General features: G+C 38.4%; 1 long non-coding RNA gene across 1 annotated transcript; it reads right to left on the bottom strand.

The window, feature by feature from the left end:
* Positions 1-269: 269 nt before the first annotated feature.
* LOC146433112 (uncharacterized) lies at positions 270-9,890 on the bottom strand. The gene is made up of 3 exons (XR_014853919.1): positions 9,781-9,890; positions 1,669-1,750; positions 270-1,478 (listed from the first exon to the last, which is right to left on the bottom strand). It is a non-coding gene; the product is annotated as an uncharacterized LOC146433112 (long non-coding RNA).
* Between the last annotated feature and the right edge of the window lie 10,901 nt (positions 9,891-20,791).

Below are 20,791 nucleotides of genomic sequence, written 5' to 3'. Positions count from 1 at the left end.
TGCCAGTCACCAGGCAACAACAAAAACTTCACACTCAGCTAGGTGAAGTTGAGCCAAATCTTGGTTACAACATGAAAATGTGGTTTTGGAAACATGATGTCCTTACAAACATTTTGAACTTCCACTGGGAACTTTCCTCTCTAAATGAATATGACTTTGCTCCATTAGTAACTTGCAAATAAGAGGTTTTGGAAGAATAATGCAGCAGATCGGAAGAGCAGATTTTATTTTAATATAGATATTATATGCTATTATATATATACTATAGCCCATATGTATTATTTTAATATATTTATTTTAATAGAGACAAAAGGTGTGGCACTTGGCACAATTGTGTTGACTTCAGCTGATTTCCAGCACATTCTCTGGAGTGTCCTGTCCTGGCAGTAGAGCTGGGATGTGAATTATCCCTGAAGGAAGAGCTGCCATGCCCAACCTGCACACACTGACAGCAGCTCTTGGCCCTCCACTGAGCCCCTTCAACACTGAATTTTAAGGAAAGCCAATCTAATTAATGCCCCAAAAAATCTCAAATCTCTCTATATTCATACCTTGTCCTTCCCCTCAAAGCCCTTGGCGAAGTCCTGAGTGGATTCATCGTAAAACAGAACATATCACCACAAGCTAGAAAAGGATTTTCAAAGGATTGTGCTGCCAGCTGATAAAGGATTTGGGGACTGTGATTCTCACCTTGTTTATGCAAAACACTGGGCAGGAGGAGCTGGGCTAACACACAGTTCAGCATGGCCATGCACCATAATGAAATCTTTGCCTTTAGGCAAAAATGAGAACTAAAAGGGGACACTCAGAGATTAAATTGCTCCAGTCACAGGCCACCATCTATTAGGACTAGGAGTACAGAACTCGCTACAACAACCCAAATTTTAGAAAAAAATAATATATTTTTTTAAAGTCAAAGCTAAAATGGAAAGGGAGTTTGTCAGCAATGCAGGAGTGACTGCTTAGGTGTAAAGACATTGCTGGGCATGAGAGCAGAGGTAACTGAGCTCACTTCATTCTCCAAAAATTTTTATGGCTCTGCTTTGAGGGGTGAAGCCTTAGAGGAGAGGGATTCTCAATTATTGTGGATTTACAATGTGGTTGTCCAGCACTCAGGATAAGCCTGGATAAGTGCTGTGCTGGTGACTGTCCCCAGCCCAGTGCTGTGCTCAGCCCTTGGACAGCTGGCAGATTTCTGACTGCACATCCCTGCATGCCCACAATGGCACTCCTGAGCTCTTGTTAAGGAGGCACTTCCTTTAAAGCTGCTATCAATTTCTCCATAAACTTGGTTGTGCTCTGCAGATCTCAGTAGATGCACGTGCAGGATTGCACTCTGGTTTTTGACACGTGAGCCTTGGAACACCTTCAGTGCCACACGTGATGAGCTTCCTGGGAACTAGATTTACTGGAGTGACTAGGAGGAGAAAAACACTCTACCAGTGGCTGAAATTCCATCTTATTTTTCCTGCTGAGCCCTGTGTTATTTTCCAGGAGAGAGATCTTTTAATAGGAAGGCATTAAATTTATATACTATATATCCAGCCTAACATTATACTACTAATTTGTGAAATTTATTAATTCTTCTATTAAATCCACAAAGCTATATTTACACATAGGAATCTAAGGCACAAAGCCTTTGAAATATGGTGAGAGTTTTTTGTTTACCTTTTCTTTTTAACAGTCAATTTCTCTGGGTACCTGGAGAACAAGAGATCTTGCCCACTGGATGGGCTATACCTTTGAAAAACTGAAAATGGGAGCAGGTAGCACTTTCTTTAGTACAATCCTGTTGAAATTCAAAGAAATTGCTCTCACAGAATAAAATCCCCCTTTAGAAAAATAAGTGATTTATGCCTACACCAGTTGGGAGAAACTCAGAGCACCAAAAACACTAGAAGGAAAAAAAACAACTTGCAGCACCACAGGGACTCTTGAAATTTCTGAACTTTCATGCATTTTTTGGTGGCAGAAATTGTTTGTGTGTGAAAATAGGACACAGCAAATAGCACAGGCTCTTTCATTTCATATCTTTCTGGAGCTCTGTACTAATTTTATATACACACTGAGATACAAAGAAACTCAGAGAGCTATATTTTGCTGCTATCTTGTATGTTGGAAATGTTGGAACAAGGATTTTATTATTTTTTTAATGGTATTTACCGCACCTAAAATTTCACTGAAAGCAAAGCCAGGAATAAAACAAATATGGGTCTTGATTCTCTTTTTTACTTGCATTGATAAAATAACATATTTAATTTCCTTGACTTCAGAAAAGCTGTTAATTATTTACATTGGCATAAAAGGGAGGAGAACTATCATAACAATGAGGAGAATCTGTATTGACAACTAGCTATAAAAGAACTAAGTAGCGCAGGACAATAATATCTTACAAAAACGAAGATAAGAATCACAGTAATTGGGAATGTGTTAAGATTTTGCTTTCTTTCACAGCCAGAATTTTGGAGCTCAGCAAAGCTCTGGGTTGGCACTGATGGCACAGCAGTGACAATGTTAGCCTAACCACTTGGGATGTGAGCAAACCTCTGCTTTGGCCACAACTCCTCTGCTCCCTGGGAACAAAGATATTGTTGTGTCACAGCCTGCTCTGATGTAAGTGAGGATTTACATCCATTTACCACGCAGCAGTTGGTTGCAAATTTAGTTTTTTAAGAAGCAGAACTAGAATGGGAAACATTTTCAACGCGGCAGAGTTTTGTCAGGCAATGCCTCTCGCTAAACACAAAATGTTTTGCCCAGAATTTCCCTCTTTCTCTCCCAGATTCACACATCTCATCTGCTGAATTCCTGACAGGCTGTTGGAGAGCCCAGAACTTCCACACTGTGCAATGCCAGGGGATGAGTTAACCACACTCTCACACATTCCCTGAGATGGAGCTGACAGATTGAGGTCACCCAAGCCACAGGGACAACCTTCCTGCCAGGGACACGAGGGCAGAGGGCCATGGACCTTCAGCCTTACAGCAGACTAGGTTCAAAGATGCAGATATAAACACACAAAGTAATTCAAAGTATATTTTATAACTTCTAAGAGCTTATAAACAAATCTGCATTGCAATGCTTATGTTATGGTGCACATTTGCTGAGTTATTTATACAGGAAAATCCTAAGTAAACCACACCAGAACTATCAAACAAACAGCAAAATAAGCATATGTGCAAATATTGAAGGGCTTGTTTAAGCTTAGAAAAAAAGGTGTTGGAATGTCACACACACACAGAGTGCTTTTAGAGGGGTTTTTTCAACAATTAAGTAATTCAGAAAAATTTCAAATATTCCTTTAAACAACATAATTTTTCTGATATTAAAAAAAAATTTCCTGAGTCCCACAGCTGAAAAGGATGTCAGCTCTGTACAGCATCTTTTGGGAGTTCTAGGATTCTCAGCAGGTGTTTTCCCAGGATCCTGGGAGAGTAAAGATGAGCTGTTAAAAATGAGTGCTAATTCTGTTTTCTATTCTTATTCTTTACAGCCATAAAAAAGAATTAAATATTTTATTTTTTACCCTGAGAGGTTCGTTTAGTAGTTTTTTCATTCTCTTTGACCAGGAATATATAGTAGCAGGAATATATAGTAGCAAATTGTGCAAGCCCTTTGTCAGCAGCAGCAGTTTCTAGTAGGTGTCACTGCCTTGGCCCTGCACTCCAAGCCCCTGACTTTCCCTGTGAGCTGACACACCAGATGGCCCCAGACTGGCCTCTCCTCTAGATCTGCCCTTGCCTGAAACCATCTCCACTGCTCATCCTTTGTTCTTACTCCCTGCACAAAAACAAGCAGCCAGTTCTGAAGAAAACAAGTTTTCAGGCTGATTTCTGGGAGTGCTTTCTGAGTCATGCATCCACCCTGCTGCTGGACCTGAATTATACATTTATGGCCCTGTTTGAGCAGTGCTGTGACAGCAAAACACACAGCTGTAAGGGCAGAGTGCAGATGAAAAGTATTTTGTGTTCTGCAGGTTTCCTTCCTGCACAGCTCTTGGCCTGGCTTTGAGTTCACACAGATTGGGGTTTGTCATGTGGTTAGGGAGAACTGACCAGCAGAAGCAGCCAGAATGAGAATAACATTCTCAGAGAACCCAACTGATAGAAAAAGTCAAAAATGATACATCTTCTGCCTTTTAAAATGATATCTCTCTTAATGGATATTCTGGAAAATAAAGGATTAGGAAGTATTTTTATCTTTCTTGTGCATGTAGTGAAAGGACAAGGGGAATTTGCTTTAAGCTGAAAGAGGGTAAATTTAGATTACATATTGGGAAGGGTGGTGATGCACTGGCACAGGATGCCCAGAGAAGCTGTGGCTGCCCCTGGATCCCTGGAAGTGTCCAAGGCCAGGCTGGACAGGGCTTGGAGCAACCTGGGATGGTGTAAGGTGTTCCTGCCCATGGCAGGAAGTGGAATTAGGTGATCTGTAAGGTCCCTTCTAACCCAAACCATTCCAAGATTGTATGGTCAAGCTTTAGCATTTAAAGCTTCAATACAGAGGCAAGGAATGTGGTGTTGGTATCATCACAGCTCCTTGGACTGTTGAGGATCCTGTGGTGGTAAAGTCAACACAGGGCAGCTGCAATTGACCTATTAATTGACCTAAGGAAATCCTAGAGCAAAGAATTTCCTTTGATCTCTTTATCAATCTGTGAAAATATAATCACACTGATACCTCTCTGTAGGTAGGAATAATTTCTGCATGTTTGAATCTATTTTTTCCTAATAAACCCCCCTGAATCGTTTGAGAAGCTGAGATCTGCATCCCATAATTAATTCTGATTTATTCAAGAAATATTCTGAAATCAACAGGAACAGTTTCTAAGTGATTAGAATGGAGACCTGTTAGATCAGTAAAACACAGAATATTCAACTTACTGTAAAATACAACAACCCAAGTTCCATTTCAGCATGGCAGGAACATTAGCAACCATAAGGAAATGAACCATAAGAAAATATTTGGAACACTAGCACTGGAAAGTCCTACCATATGATAAATTCTCCCTTCAGCAGACTACTTAATTTCAGATGCTCAGATTAAGAATGTATTGCTGCCTGTAATGAATGCTACATTCAACTTCGAATATTTTTGCTCTGTAGTTGTATGAGACATTAGTGGCTGTAATTGATTTGGCATTAGTCTTGCCTAGTTGACTTTGTTTAACAGATTGCACTGAGCATCATGAGTACTGGGAAGTAGACATACAGACTTCTTTAAAATGCTGACTTGAGGAGGCTCTGCATGAGATAATTGTTACGTTCCTTTACTGTATTATTTTCTTGAAATAATTTTTCTGTCTGTACAATTCCCAACTTTTCATGAAGAGGAGATTAATATTAATTTTTCCAATCAATCCCTAATTTTACCAAAGCATGTTTACATGTTCATTTATTGCTGAGACTGACACAAAGATAGGACCCAACAAGTCCAAACTCTAACAATAAGAGATAGGAAATAATGTGAAGAAGTAACCGTCAGTCCAGGTGAAGTGTGTAAAACTAAACCTCTTGAAACTGGTAAAAAAAAGTTAAGGATGAAATTTGTCTCTGCAGACAGGCCGATATGTGGGTAAGCCTGGATATAATAGGTAGAGGTTCCTCACAAAAGCATCTTTCACCTTTCTTGCAATACAAACGTTTGCCATGAAGGTCAGGAGAGCCTGAAGTGGAAGCAAGAATTGGGGAATCAATACAAAGTCCTTGTGGCCAAAGTCAAGAGGCAATGAGTGGCTGTGGCTCTGACTTTTAGTCACACCAGTGAATTGGGCTGCCTTTTATAGCCACTGGTTTACTCACTGGACTAAGAGCTTCCTAAAAATAAAGAGAAGGTTTCTCCAGGTTTGGAGACTATTTTTTCATGTTATGGCAAGTTGTCCTTTTTTTAGGACAAGGGAAAAGATTACAAAACCATCTGTTTCTGCTGTAGTGCTTGCCCTATTTAGCTTTCAATCAGGAAATTAAAATAATGATTAAAAAATGCAAGTCACGCCTAAAAAGCACAGAATAATATCAAGGGACTACAAAGGCTGATATAATGGAGGGATGAGCAAAAAAAAAAAATATCCTGAGAAGTCAAAACTGGCTATGAATGAAGTTTTCAGAGCAAGGAAATAAGAACAATAAAGTCTCCTTCAGGTGTATAAAGTGGAGTGAAGCTGACAAGAGAAGACATTAGACCACGGCAGGATATTTGAAGGAAGTTAATAAAGAAAGAGGGTAATACAGCTGCAGAATTTAATGAGGTCCCTGTAGTGTTTGCAAGAGGATCTGGAGTTGGAAAGCAAGCAATAATCAGCATGCTGAAGTTTTTCAGAAAGTATTGTGCCTAAAGGCCATCAGGTTAATGTTCAGATTTAATGAAAAAACATACATGCACACACCAGAGGGGTAAAGAACACATCAGATCTCTTCCCACTGACTTCAGTCTCTGCTGAGGGGGAGGAGAGTGAAACTCTCCCCAATATAAAACTCATTCAAACCCTAAACGAGAGGATGAGATGAAAAAGTATAAACTCTGTCTCCTCTTAATTGAATCTACACTGTGATTTTTTGGGGGGCCAAGTTTCATGGACTGATTAAAAAAAAAAACAAAACTTTTTTTGGGAAGTTCTAATATTTTGAAGAAAATTATTTGGAGTGTAAAGAAGAATAGACATTTATATTAATGGTGTTTTATGCTGTGTCTGGGCCCAACCTTCCAGGTTCAGCCTGAGAGAAATCAGCCTCAGGAAGAGGAACCCAAGGCTCCTGCAGGCTCTAACCCCACAGATGGCACTGCAGCTCTGCAAAAGCCCTGGGACTTCCTCTCCAGGGCTGCAGGAATTCTCAGGAGCTGGGAGGAGATGGGCAGGTGAGCTGGAAAGAGGATTGCTTTCTCAGGCAGAGGTTAATGAAAGAGGCAGACTGCTGAAAAATATTTAGATTCACAGGAATTCCAGGGCTTTATCTGACAGAGTAAATGCCACCAGAATATTTTTGTCGAGATTTAATAGGCAGTCCCATTTCCTCATATCTTAATACTACTAAATTTACTAAGCCAACACCACATATTATGAATAAATACCTGGATTCAGAGTCCCTGAAATCAATGAATGTTCATTGAGAACTGTGGGCTTTAGATTATAAACCCTTAAGACGACATCACCTAGTTCAAATGACCTCTTATTATGCAGTTAAAAGCAAGCAGAGATAAGACATTTTTGGAGCTGATAAAAAGCCTCCAGAGCAATCGTTCTCAAAATTAGAGTTACAGCCTCAGGTTGGGGTGTGAAGAGGTTTTTCTGCAGAGTCACAACCCACTCTACAAACTTTAGATCTCATTGTAAAGAAAATTACTTCGAGCTCTTCTGGCAACAAAGATAACCTTCTGAATGTAAATATCTGAAGCAGTTTGGTTTATTTTGTATAGAATTGTAGGGAATACCCAGCTTATGATGCTTTCTACGAGGATAGAGGGTTTTTTTCCTATTCTGGTGATATAAATAATAATATAAAAAATGCAGGTGTTAAATATAGGTACTAACCAACAATCATGAAGTATTTCAGCTGTGTTTCTGTTGCTGACACAGCACCAAAGTTTCTGACACAACTCATAGCACAGTTATGCTGTGAAAGATTATGTGATGGGAATGGTTTAAATTTTGATTTGTCTAAAGATTATTGAGTTTCAGTGTTTGATTAAGGAAGAAAAGGTTTAGATAGAGAAGACAAGATACTGCCACTGTTTTGAAGCTGTGATGCAAAGAAGCACTAAAGCAATCACAGAAATATTTTCTAGGACTGAAGATGGAAGGGTAAAAACACAAACAACTTAATCCTTCACCAAGAACAAGCCTGGGTTCAGCTGTGAATATCCTGCTCCCCAGGACAAAGTTTCACAACACAAAAGATATCCTTTTAGGTGACTGGCAATGTTCATCAAGGAGTCAACTGCATAAACATTTATCAGTCTATATAGCTATTCCCAAAGAACTAGAATTCCAACTCAAAAGCATTAGCCTTATACAAAAGGGATCAGATGATCCAGTCCTTGCTCTCCTCATCAAAAGCACAACCTGATGCTTAGTGAAATTGAAAGATATTACTCATCCACTGTTTTCAAATTAGAAATGAAAATGTCTTTAAAAAAAAACAAAACAAAACAAATACCTGATTTCTCAGTACTTCAATGGAAATTAATATACAGGACTCAATGTTTTCAGAGGTTTAGACTTTCTTCTGCTGCAGTTCAAAACACTTGTTGCTTAAAAGGTCATTGTTCCCTGGCTTGCAGGGGAGTCATTTACATAGAAATGAAACTGGCATTAAAAGGGACTGAGAGGTGAATTTTAGAAGAAAAGCCATTATACAGGGAAAAGAAAAATATGAGGAGAAACAAGCAGACCAAATCAGTGTGCAAAGCACTGAATAACACGCTCAGATTTCAGTACTTCACATCAGTCAAGCATTTGGTCTAATATCACTGAACTATGCTATTGTCATAAAACATAGAAAGGAATTTAAGAGAAACAAGGGAGAGTTGTAAAGAAACAACAGGAAAAAAGAGACAAACACTTCTGAGACAAGGGAATTAACCTGACAGAGTAAGTGGCCTTAGCCTGTTCTGTAGATTTTCCAAGACTAAACCTATTTAAGGAATAAAATTATTGCAAATCTGTCCCTACAGTTACTATAGTGATAATGAAAACCATTAAAATGAATATTTGATAAATGAATAAATGAATAAAAATGAAGGGAATAAATGAATGGTAAATGAATATAAATACTAAATGGTGAAAATTAAATGAATAATTCTCTTAAATGAATAAATCCACTGTGCTTCAGTTTGTTAGTGCTCTATACAGATTAAATTCCTCTTAAATGTCATCTTGAAAGGAGTTTACATTGCACCACAAGGATATATATACATACTGGGGGTTTCCAGGATAATGGAAAGTAAACATCTGCATGTGTGACATTGCTTGGTTTCTTTAGCACCCATGAAAACTGACAATTTAGTTATTAGTTACATTTTACAGTGGGTGCAGCCAGTGGCTGTTGCAGAGGCAGCAGTATCTCGATTTTTTATTTTTTTTCCTGAGCTATTTATTTCTCTTATAGCAACAGTGCCTTTTCCATACTGTTATTTATTAAACACCAATATTATTAGCAGTGGAAAGCCCAACCTCACTGAGCTCAGACCCCCAGTCACTCTGGCTGGAACTGGAAACAGTAAAATTGTGAATTTTTGATATTGTTGTTTTCATCAATTGTAAATTTATCATATTTTCCTTTGCATTGTTATCAATATTTGTGTGCAATGGCCTCCTTCATTCCTTACTAAAGGATTTCTAATGCAACCTGCTGCTAAAACTGAAGGCAGAAGTTTGTCTATGGACCCTGTAGCATCTACTGAGAGGAACCTATTTTTTTGTTGTCTAAAAGAAAAATGCAGCTCAGCTCCCCTGGGAGATTTTATCATTTTTAGCTGTGGAAAACTAAACTGTCCTTATGCTGTACAAAATGTTCCCCTTCTTGCACTCCCCCGCTGCTAAAGTCTGAGTGTTCTGCAGAAGCACAAACCCCAGGAACTGAGGAACACAACAGTCAATACAAACAGAACCCCAAAATATACATTAATATATATCCCTGAACAGATGAAACAAGGAATTGCCTCAATTCCTCAGGTTCAAGCACCAGATTTACTCTGTTTTCAAACCAAAGTTCCACCTCTCTGTTGACCAAGCATGTAAATTCTGCTCCAGAGTCACATAAATCTCAAAATAATACTTCATACCTGGAACCTTGTAGAAAAGGGTGAAACATCAGTCTATTCTGAACTGTTGTTGGATGTTTTAGTTCAATTGTCCTCTCATCCACTGGAGGAAGTGCAGTAAGGAAAGATAGAAAAGAGTCAAAATCATCATGTGTTTCTGATTTAAACACACCCTGCTTTGGGATTAGCTCTGCACAGCTGCTGACACTTGGCCAGTAATGTCATTTTTTCTGAATTAGGTCTCACTGGGGAGTTAAGCTTGTCTTTTTGGTAGCTAAAATGTGTAAGCTTAAGTCAGTAACTTGGCTCATGAGGAAGTCCTTGTAGTTTGGACTTGTGTTTCTCATTCTAGAATGTGTTTCTTTGCCTTGGTTTTGCTTTAACTGAATTTTATAACCCAACTGAACTTTTTTACTTGTCATTTGATAATTCTTTCCTATTAATATCTTGCATAATTTCTCTTACTCAATTCTGAAATCAATACATATTCCATACTACATAGCACACAATTCCAAATGCAAAAGTCATCTCAAAACAACTGAGTGGTCTTATGATGGCAAATCCCCTTTTTATGCTATGAAAGATGGAAGTCAAGTTTTTTTATTTAAAATAAAATTACCAAGTAGAAACAAGGAGATGTTAATTGAAACAATTAATAGGATGTTTCTGCCCCCTAAAGTAGGATATGGCCAGTAAAAATTTGGAATCTGTTTCTCCCTCTCACGATTTATCTACACTTCTGTTGTCTCAGAACAAAACATTTACAGAACTAAAATTACACTGCATTTCACACCTTTGCGGATGTCTATTAATCTTACAGCAGCAGTTTTATTTGGTTATCTTGGCATTGAAGCAATAACTGGGAAAGGCATTTAAATAGTTTTAATTCTTTTCACCACATTAGAACACATTTTTCCATTATCTTTGCCATCATTTTATTGTTTGCCAATCCCCAAACCTGTTGATATGCTTAAACACTTAAACTCTTTCTTTTAAAACAAGACTGATTAGCAAAAAATTCTGAAATACGAAGCTCAGTGTGATTGTATTTACTCATTAAACACCATAGAGCCATTTTGTGCTCCTCATTCCCTTTATAGCTATTGACAGAAATGTTGCATCAGTATCAATTATGGGGATTTGAAATGGTGAGAATGGTGGAGAAGCAAAGAATGAGATTTCATGATCACATCAAATCCATAAATACTGTCATTCTTACCGTCTAATGTCCCTTAAGCTTTATTTAATGGTTAATTGATTGCTAAAAAAATCTTTCAGGTTCATTTAATTTTCAAGAATGTGGCCTTGTTAGTATGTTGGCAGGGCTTTTTTTTTTTTCCTTTTTTTTTTTTTAACAGCAAAGTTATATATTATGTGGCATGAATTCTAAAGCAGTTGTCATGGAGATGTTGCTAAAGCAGGATTCTATATGCTGTGTACTTTGAAAGCTGCAAAGCCTGGCTGTTTACAAGCACCTTTCCTCAGTGCCTTGCAGCTGGTGGTTGGGTAGCACCTGGATGGTTCCTTGCTCCATGTGTGATGCTCTCACAGTGCTACAGACAGGAACCTCTTGCTTTACAACTCCCTAGACGTGGAAATGGAAATGTTCATGCTATTCAAAGGCAGGGAACTGAATTATATTGAATTGTTCTGAAGCTGATGTCTTATCAAAGAAATGTAACATTGCATAGAAATGAAACAGGTCATCTTAAGAGCTTGAGATCTAGGTCTCCTTTTGCTGCTTTGATATATCAATGTTAATTAATTTAGCTAAAAAGAAGCAGGCACACAAAGGAAATCTTAACAAACCAGTGCTTGCAATCTGGTGGCTCAAGATTTGCTTACCTCTGTAAGATTTTGGTAAGTAGGTTACAGAACAGTTTCCCTCTGTTTGCACAGCTGTGAAATGGGGACATTTATGCCTAATTATCTTTATAAACTGCTTTAGAGCTTCCAAGATTGAAAACACCATTTGGATGTTAGGAAAAATAAAAACCACTCTTATAAGTTTTTCAAAAGTTTATATTTACCCATCTCTCTTAAGAGCTGTACTTTATTTTATATGTATACAATGACATCAATCTTAAGCAACTTTTATTCTTGAAGTCTCACATTCCATCCTTGAGGATCAGTTTAACAATATTTTTGCTTGCATGTTACCAAACAGCACAAACTGGCATGCAGGCTTGTTCTGTGAGACAAGGAGCTCTGGAGGAAGCTTTGCAGTATCACAGAAACTCAAAACAGATCTTGCTATCATTTATGGTAGTGCCTGCAAAATATTCTGGGGTTTCTGACAGGGAAAGCAAGATACAGCCTTCCTTAAAATTGCTAAGTAGATTTCACATTAAGCGTCGAGTTCACTCTTTCATATTTTCATAAATATGTAGAAAATCATGATGCCTTGCAAAATGAAACTTAAGAGACCAGTTCATGAAAAAATTATATGGTCCATTTACTCGGGCCTCCTATGTACTTTATTTTTTATTAACTCACTTATCCTTTCTATACAGGAGACCATCCATGTCTCTAATCTGCACCCCAGAGGGGTGGGCAGCAGGATGGGGAGGGACTTTGCCAAAACAGGTATTTGCATTTCCAGCACAGAAAGCACATGCAGAAAAGAAATGAACCACACAGAGTTCTGTTGTTCTGTTGTTGTTTTGAATATTTTTTTACTCTACATGAAGGCAGAGAAATAAAATAAAAAAATAAAATTAAAAAAAAAGAGTAAAAGGGGCAATCCTTCTAAATGGCTTTTGTGGACAGCTACAGGGGATTTGCACACATCAAACCATTTTACTGATAGGTTTGCTACTTTTAGAGAGATGATAAAAATACAATTAAACATTAAAGTAGATGAGGTTAGTCTTTTTTCTCTGGCAAAAAGCCAAATTAAATTAGAAATGGACCTGTCAAGGAAGGAAGCACAGTAGAAATTAATTAATGAAATGTTGTCAATTTACCACTAAGGATGAAGAAGAAAAATACTGTTGAAAAAGAGCTTTTTTGGTCTAGTTTCTCATACTACAAAACGATACTTAGAAATCATTGATGATCTTTCCATACTTTATAATTTATAGTACCCCAAAATAATCCTCATGGCAAACCATGATGTCATGTTATCTGCATTTAATTGCAATCTTGAGGGCATGCCTTTATTTCTATATTGAAATGAGCTGGGGTTTAAGATTAGAGAGAAGCACTGCATGTAAAAACACCTGAGCTTTAATCCTAATAATGGGACATAAGTTATTTCAATGACCTTCAATAAAGTTCAATGTCCCTGGTTTGGGCTTAATCTTTGCTGATTTCAGAAGATCCTGACAACTTGCCAAAATAAATAAGAACAGTTCCTCTCCCTTCTCTCACCTGCTCTTCATGAAAACCAAAACCAACAGACTGTGGCTCAGAACTTCCAGGATGCTCACCAGCAACTTCATGTGCTCAGCAGTATTTAGTCTCAGACTGAAAGGTTATCACAGAATGGCAAAGGATATCCTTATCAGAGAATATCAAACTTTAGTTTAATGCCCCAGTGCAATTTCGGTGTTCAGCCTGTTAAAACATGGGTTACAATTTCATTGCACAGCTTTAATGGAAATCTTGTCTAAGTGTGAGAGCAAGAGCTGAATGAAATCAGGGAGCGACAGGAAACTGTGTGGCCCGATGAGCCCTGATAATTACCACAGTTTTACCTGTTGGACTGCCATAGACCCTCTTAATAGCAGCCCAAGAATGACACCAGCTTGCATAAATGTCATTTCATCAGCAGTGCCTCATGCAGGTTAGAATGCAATGCTCTGGAAATAGCAGTTAGGAGCTAAGTAAATTTTTTAAGCATAGCTAACCACTGAGGTGAGCCCTAGCCTTCATCCTGTAAGGCCTTGTTTGGGTTTTTTTGTGTCACTTCAAAAGGATATGTACAGAACTGGACAAACAATGAAGTTATTCCTACCATGTGACAGTGAGAGTGAATCATGGTCCTTGTTCCTATTGTGCAGCAGAAAATGGGAGTGTGGGAATCTGTAGAGACATTCAAGCAATCATTAATCCTTTTCTACTTGTCAATCAAAAATGTTGTACTCTTGGGGTGAGAATATGTTTGGCTGAGAACAAGCTTTTAGTAAAATAGATTTGGCAGATGCATATTTGCAGATGCTCATGAAAGATGAATCATGACATTTCCTGACAACAAACACACCAAAATCTCTGTTTTGCTCCTTTTTTTCCCTTTGCTTACTGCATCAGAAAGATATACTGTATATGTATGTGTTTGTATATAAATCAATTAAGCACTAAAAAAGAAAATTGTTTGCTTTCTACATCAGAGCACAACAGTATCATAACAATACTCTGGTCACAAGAAAAATGGTGAAGACATCTGAAATAATTGAACAGGTTATTTTGGTTTGGTTTGATATGGGTTAGGGTGTTTTGGTTTTGTTTTATGGGGGTTTGGTTTGGGTTTTTCCTCACCATTTTCCTTTAAATTAATGGGCCTTGAAAGAATTGAGACTCTGGCTATCCCACAATAACCTGTTATTGTAATATTTACCCATTAAAATTCTAGTGAGCCTTTGAAGCTGAATGCTGCTACCTGCACTGTACAAGCTGTGGCCTCCCAGGTGATATCTACAGGAGATCCATCTAGTCTGACCTGCTGCAGACCTGGAGCATCCAATCAATATAAGTGAAGCTCCCAGAGGTCCTCAAAACACAGAGGCTACTAATGCAGCAAAGGTACAAATAAATTTGTCATCAAAGGCTTCTGTCTTTTACTAAGTTTTATAATACCTTTGTTCACGATTAAGGATTTTTCCTTAAAAACAAATTTAGTGGCATCAATTAGTTCTTTAAAATGTGTTTAAAAGCAAATAACAGCAATGCATCATGGTAATTTTTTACTCACAATCATTCTGCTTGAGCACAATAGTTACATTTGTCCAAACATTATCTTCCAGGCAGCATCCAGCCTTGGCATGAAGAAATCCACAGCGGCTGTTCCTCTTGACTACATCGTTCCAGCAATCCTTTTTGAAGCCATTCTGCCCCACTTTAACTTTGTTCAAAGTTCAGCTGCAGGTGCCCCTGTATTCACCATCTCCCCACCTAGATTAGGGACAACTGCTACAATCCATGGGGGAGCACAAACCACCTTGGAATAATGACAAACCCTTGGTTTGAACACTGAAAGTATTTCATCAGCAGGGCTCTAAACAGATTGTGTTTGCTTGCCATCACTCACTGTTTTTGTATTCAAATAGTCAGGGCAATCACTGTTCTTTGCAGATGTAATCAAGCTGCAGTGCAGGATTCTGTTTCTGGCTAAGGATGTTTATCTGTTATTAAGTATAATATATTGAAAGTCACAGCAGCGCTGATGGGTCAGCACAGATGCCTTCCATCATGAGTTACCGAGATGCATTTCTTCAGAAAAACCCGTAGATGAAATGTTTTCAGCTAGCTGAGGTTAATAAAGATAGGTCCTTCATCATCCCGAGGAATGGAGCCAATAACGAGTAACAGAAATAATATCATAAATCTTTCTTTATAAAGTAGGATTGACTATTATTTGGTAAAATGCCTTTCATGGTGGATTTGCATGCTCTTACTCATTGAATGACAATAAGAAAGCAAAGAAGAAAGGTCACAGGGGATACAAGAAGGTAAGATACTGCTGTGCACCAGTGTATTTGATAGCAGGTATTGATTTAGAGGATAAACCACCAGACGACCCAGCCTACAAAACCAGGGATATGGCCAGGCCGGGACTCTGTTAGTGCAAGGAGACAATCCATGATCCTGGTGTTTTGAACAGGAAGCTGCTCAGACAGACCTGGATGCTCCTGAAAGGCAGCAGCGCAGAAATGTGATTATTTTTTCCCACTGCAGGAATTCCTGCACACTGTGCAGGGAGGGCTGTGCTCACAAGATGGCACTGTTGGTTATTGCACACTCCTCGCTCAGCCTGCACAGCCCAGGAGCTCTGCAGCCCCCAGGAGGAACATCTCAGGGTGGGCTTCCCTCCAGAGCTGCATCCCCACCCCTGCTGGGGCATCACGAGGATGGTTAGCCACCAGAACCCCTCAGGGTGAAATACACAACTCTCCTCTAAATCTATGAATGTCCTAATATCCAAAAATGTCAATCTTTATTTTCCGGTTCTTATCGATCTAATGCCAAAAGAAAGTTTTTATTTTTTTTCCACCTTTACAGATAGCTTTTCCCCTGCAGACAGCAGGGATGGTCTCTAAACTGGTAGGATTCCAAGTTTTCAACCTCTGCTGCATTTTCTTTAGCAGCCAAAAATTCCACATGATTAACACGAATGGTTATCAATGGCTATTTGCAAGGCAGTTATGCTCAGGTAGTTTTGGAGACTCTCTACTGAATAATATTCAAAACTTACAGGACCTTTTTTTCTGGGCCACAGAGATTGCATCCTACCAGACACAACAGGTAAAAACTGAAGTGTTTTCTGTTCAAACTCAGCAGTGCTTCCCTAATAACCAGCAGCACCCATAAAAATCAGACCATTTTAGAGGACTTTTATCCCACTCTTCCTCAGAGAGTGAGAAGAAAAAGGCTTACCATTGTTATTGAATATTACAGCATGTTTTGAGAATTGCTTAAAAAGCAGGAAAGCAAAAGAACCTGGAATTCACTAACATTTATCCAAGTCCAGGATAAGAGACAAGGATTTTTAATGAACATTGACAATTAAGGAAGATTTGTGTCAGTCAATGAGAAAATAAAACAGTCAGCAAAGGAAAAATCACACACTATTTTAACAGCAAGCCTAAGTTAACTTCAAAGGCACAGCAAAATGAACAACCATGCCTGAAGCAGGCAAACATGCAAACAAGAATTGCCAAGACAAGTTAACAGAGCTTTTGGCTGCAGGTGTTCTGACCAACTGCAGTGATCAGGGCATGGAGAACACCCAGTACAAACTGAGGCAAAGCTGGCAGATTCCCATTATGTAAAAAATGAAGCTCAGGAATGCTTCTTTCAAAAGAAGAGCGTTAAAGATTCTTATTTACCTGCTGTAAAACTGAAAAATGCTTACCTATGCATTGCCACTGATCTGTCTCCAATAAGAATAACTATTTTTAAGTTAATTAAATTTGCAGTGTTTAGTCTTGAGTGTCACATGCAAGATGAAGCCTTTTTTAAAGAATTGCTGGACAACCAAGGAGACAATATTTGCTTTGGACACTCTGACCACTCTAACAAAAATGTTTAACATTATAACCATAGTAAGGATTCAGTTCAATCCCAACAGTCCTCAACATCCCAACAATCCTTCAATCCCAACAGTCCCAAAAATCCTCAACAGCCCTCTTCTGTTCCAAGTCCTGGCTGAGATTGCATCTGTAATGCAACCTGCTGTGCTTACAAATTGCAGCACTGACTGCACCCACAGCTGCAGATCACTCAAGTGTGGTGTCACTTGTGATCTAACACTAATAAAACCATAGATATGGTCCTAAACTTGTAATTTCCTGCCTTGCATGGGTAGTTAAATATTTGCTGTTAACTTTAGTAAGGAGTTTCTATTCATTTTTCCTATACACAATACCTATTTTGGAGACATGGGAGATTTTTGAAGGATAGGTGAGCTATTTGTATGTTAATTCTTCTCAGCTGTGGTGGTGAAGCTATCACAGAACTCTTGTGGTTGCTCAAGTCCAAGGGTGTTTTTTCTCCACTGCATTGTCCACCATGGAGCTCTGAATCACTCTGAGCTGATGGCCCTGTCTTGGTTTCTGTTATTCTCACTTTTCTTCCACCTTTTCAGTCACCAAGGCTGCCCAAACATCAGCTATGCTCTTTCCCTGTGAGAAAGACAAGGGATTTTGACCTCAATTTACTTTCCTTTCTCATTCCTAGATGTCTCTCTAGCTAAAACCACAAATCTGACTGGTGCCTTTGAAACACACTTTTCTACTCCAGACCATTATCACCTGGCCAAATGACAGTATGAGGTGATAAACATCCTGGGACAAGGAGGATGGGGTGTGTGTGATTATGTATGCCATGAGCTCTGTCTCCTTGCATAATTAATAATGTTGAGTGATGCTGACAAACACCACCACAACAGAACATGGATTTGGTGTTCTAGTTTGCTGGAACAAGCTAACTTCTCTTTCACAGCTTGCTACCACCTCGTTGTTATTAGTGTTTCTTTCCCACTCCCCAGATGATTTTCCCTTTCCATCCTTGCAGGATCTGTACTCCAGCACAGGCTGAGCTCCTCGTATCGATGAGGAACCTGAAAATAGACCCTGAAAGGCAGATCTGAAGAGTGCACTGGTGGGGAGAAACTTGCCCTTGGCTGCTGCATGCAAGGCTCACTACAACTGATATTTCAGATGCCCCAGATTATGACCTACTTTACTGTAAATTACTCAGAGAGAATGAGTAAGACATTTCTGAGCATGATACAAACCCAGTATTTTCTGTGGTAGCAGGGAAGAAATTCTTTTTTAAACATTAGATCAATTTTGGAATTCTTCTATCAATGATTAAAATTCCCTGGGGTCACCAGGCAAAGTCTGCTGAAGAACTGAATTGATTTTCATAGGCTACAAATCAGATCTGGGGGCTTTAACTGCAATGCAAGGTGCTTGTTCCCATATATATGGGATTGTCTAACTGCTGAAAGACTGAATAGCCTCCATAAATAGATTTACTGTTTGGCAAAATTACAGCATTTGGGTAATTCATCCAGTGCTGGCACCAGAAATGCAGTTTCCAGCCTATTCTGCAAACCTGGTGTGGAACAGGCCTTAGAGTGAGAAAATCATTTAAGCATGTCCCTAAGTGCTTGGCTGATATAACATCATAGATCCACTGAAGTCACTGGGAGCCTTTTCCTGACTTTTATGGGCTTTTCATAACATCTTCTATGAATCAGTTTTTCAGGTTTAAGAAGAGAATATGAATAACAGCTCTTTCCTCCTATTATTTGTCAGGTCTATTTAGAGTAGAAACTCTTTAGGGCAGATCTGTCTTTTTTTTCCTGCAGGTCCTGTTCACAGAACAATGGTTCCCCAGCTCTGGAGGGAAACTAAGTACTACCATAACATTGTGCTCCAGGTCAAACCAGTCTTAATTTATGGAGGCTCAAATGTGAGGATTTATACACCCATGTAGATCAAACTTGCCACTTGATAAGTCAGTCCTGAAAGAGCTGTGGCTCAGAGTCTGAAAAAAGTTTTGAAAAATGAAATAAATACTTCTGTGTGTGCCTACAGTGGAATCAGCTCTTGCAGTAGCTGCATGGCAGCTTTGTGGACTCAACAGTCTTCATTTAGGTCTGCATATATCCATTATTATTTTTTAGTTAATTATATCACTGCATTAATCTTAGGAGATATCTGAACCTAAAGAAATTTCATATTATTCCCTTTAAAAATGGCCTCTTTTTAGCCATATACTGTAATACAATATGAACATCAGTATGGTGACTTCATAAAATATCAGCATTTTGATCTGTAATGCTCCTAGATCAAAAAAATACCATAACTAAAAAAAAAAAGGTTTATACAGAAAAACCTTCCATGTTCAGTTGCTTGTTTAATCTGCAAATGAAAGGCTGAGACAACACCAAAGCAGGAAAACCCAAAATAAGCATCTTTACCATGCAAATAAGCTTCATTAACAGAAGATCCTTATCTGGACCACTCAAAAGATTCCACATGGGTGGATTTTTCTGCTGTGTGAAATAAGGTTTTCTTTTGCAATCAGCATTATATGAAGCCATTGACATCTTCTGGATTGTTTATCAATATATGTGTAAATGAAAAGTAGATGTAGAGACTAAAAAATTTAGCCTATTTTAATTACATTGAGGTCTAAAATATGGAATATAAAAAGATATGTTCAGGCTACCTCATCAACCTAAAATTATGGTTAGATTTCTTAGGATCTATGTTTTCAATTTTTTGTGTTAATTAAATGGCCTTCCCCAACCTGTATTTTATATCTATTATTTTAAATTTCAACTGGTGGTAGGAATATTCTAATAAGATAATAAAAATTCTACATAGTTAGAATAATCAATCAAATAAGGATGACCACTCTGAATAAAAATTAGAAGTTTCCCATTCTAGTTCACTACCAAATACTTCCACTTGAAGATCGGATTTAGCTTTGTCCTTGAGGTTTCTATCCATGCCTTCAACAGCCTCAAAAAGTGAGTTCTGCTAAAATATCTTCAGTATATTTAACAGCTTTGGCTGTAAAATTCTATTCTGGGCCACTACAAAACCAGGAAGGGGCTTCACAAGGATTACAGAGTGTCAACACTCTGTAGTAACTACTCACAGCTTTAGCAGGTTTGCAAAATTCCAGCACCCAGCCCTGTCAAGACTTGCATGTGGAATGGGAAATTTAATCACAAAATTGCAAGAAGCAAAAATTTTGCCTAAACCCTATTCTATTCTTGCTATTCTGTTCTGTTCTATTATATTTTCTATTCTACTCTATATTCTATTCTATTCCATTCCATATAGAAAAAAAATTGAAATTGATTTTTTTTTTCCAGAAAACATTCATCAGGCATTGTCACATCTTTCTTAGTTCTTGTGCTCATTTAAGGTGCTTTGACATAAAACTGGCTAACCAGATTAGCAGTAAGAATTAGCATGAGGTTAAGATAAAAATCAGATTTCCAGGGCTGTACTACCACTATTACTGCTACCCCTGCTGCTGCTGGGAAGGCATGGGGCAGCATCTAGACTTTCAGGGCTAATCCACTAATTATCCAGCTGTATGGAACTTTCTCTTCCACCAGAATACACACTTAAATTGAAAAAACAAAATTCTGATTGATAAGCTCAGTTTTTGAGTTGGTTTTCACTGAATCACTTAATCACCACTGATGTGACTGCAGTTGCTCACCTCTGTCTCAGTTAAATATTGCTAAATCACAGTTGCACCACTGTAAAATGTACCTTTCTATAATGTGCTCTTCAAAAACTCAAACAGAAACCACTCAATAGACACACACATGGAGACATGC

Source organism: Lichenostomus cassidix, chromosome 9 (assembly GCF_008360975.1).
Source record: "Lichenostomus cassidix isolate B80296 chromosome 9, HeHo_3.0, whole genome shotgun sequence".
NCBI classification, from domain to species: domain Eukaryota; kingdom Metazoa; phylum Chordata; class Aves; order Passeriformes; family Meliphagidae; genus Lichenostomus; species Lichenostomus cassidix.
Note: the sequence above shows the minus strand (reverse complement) of the source record. Positions and strands in the feature narration are given on the sequence as shown.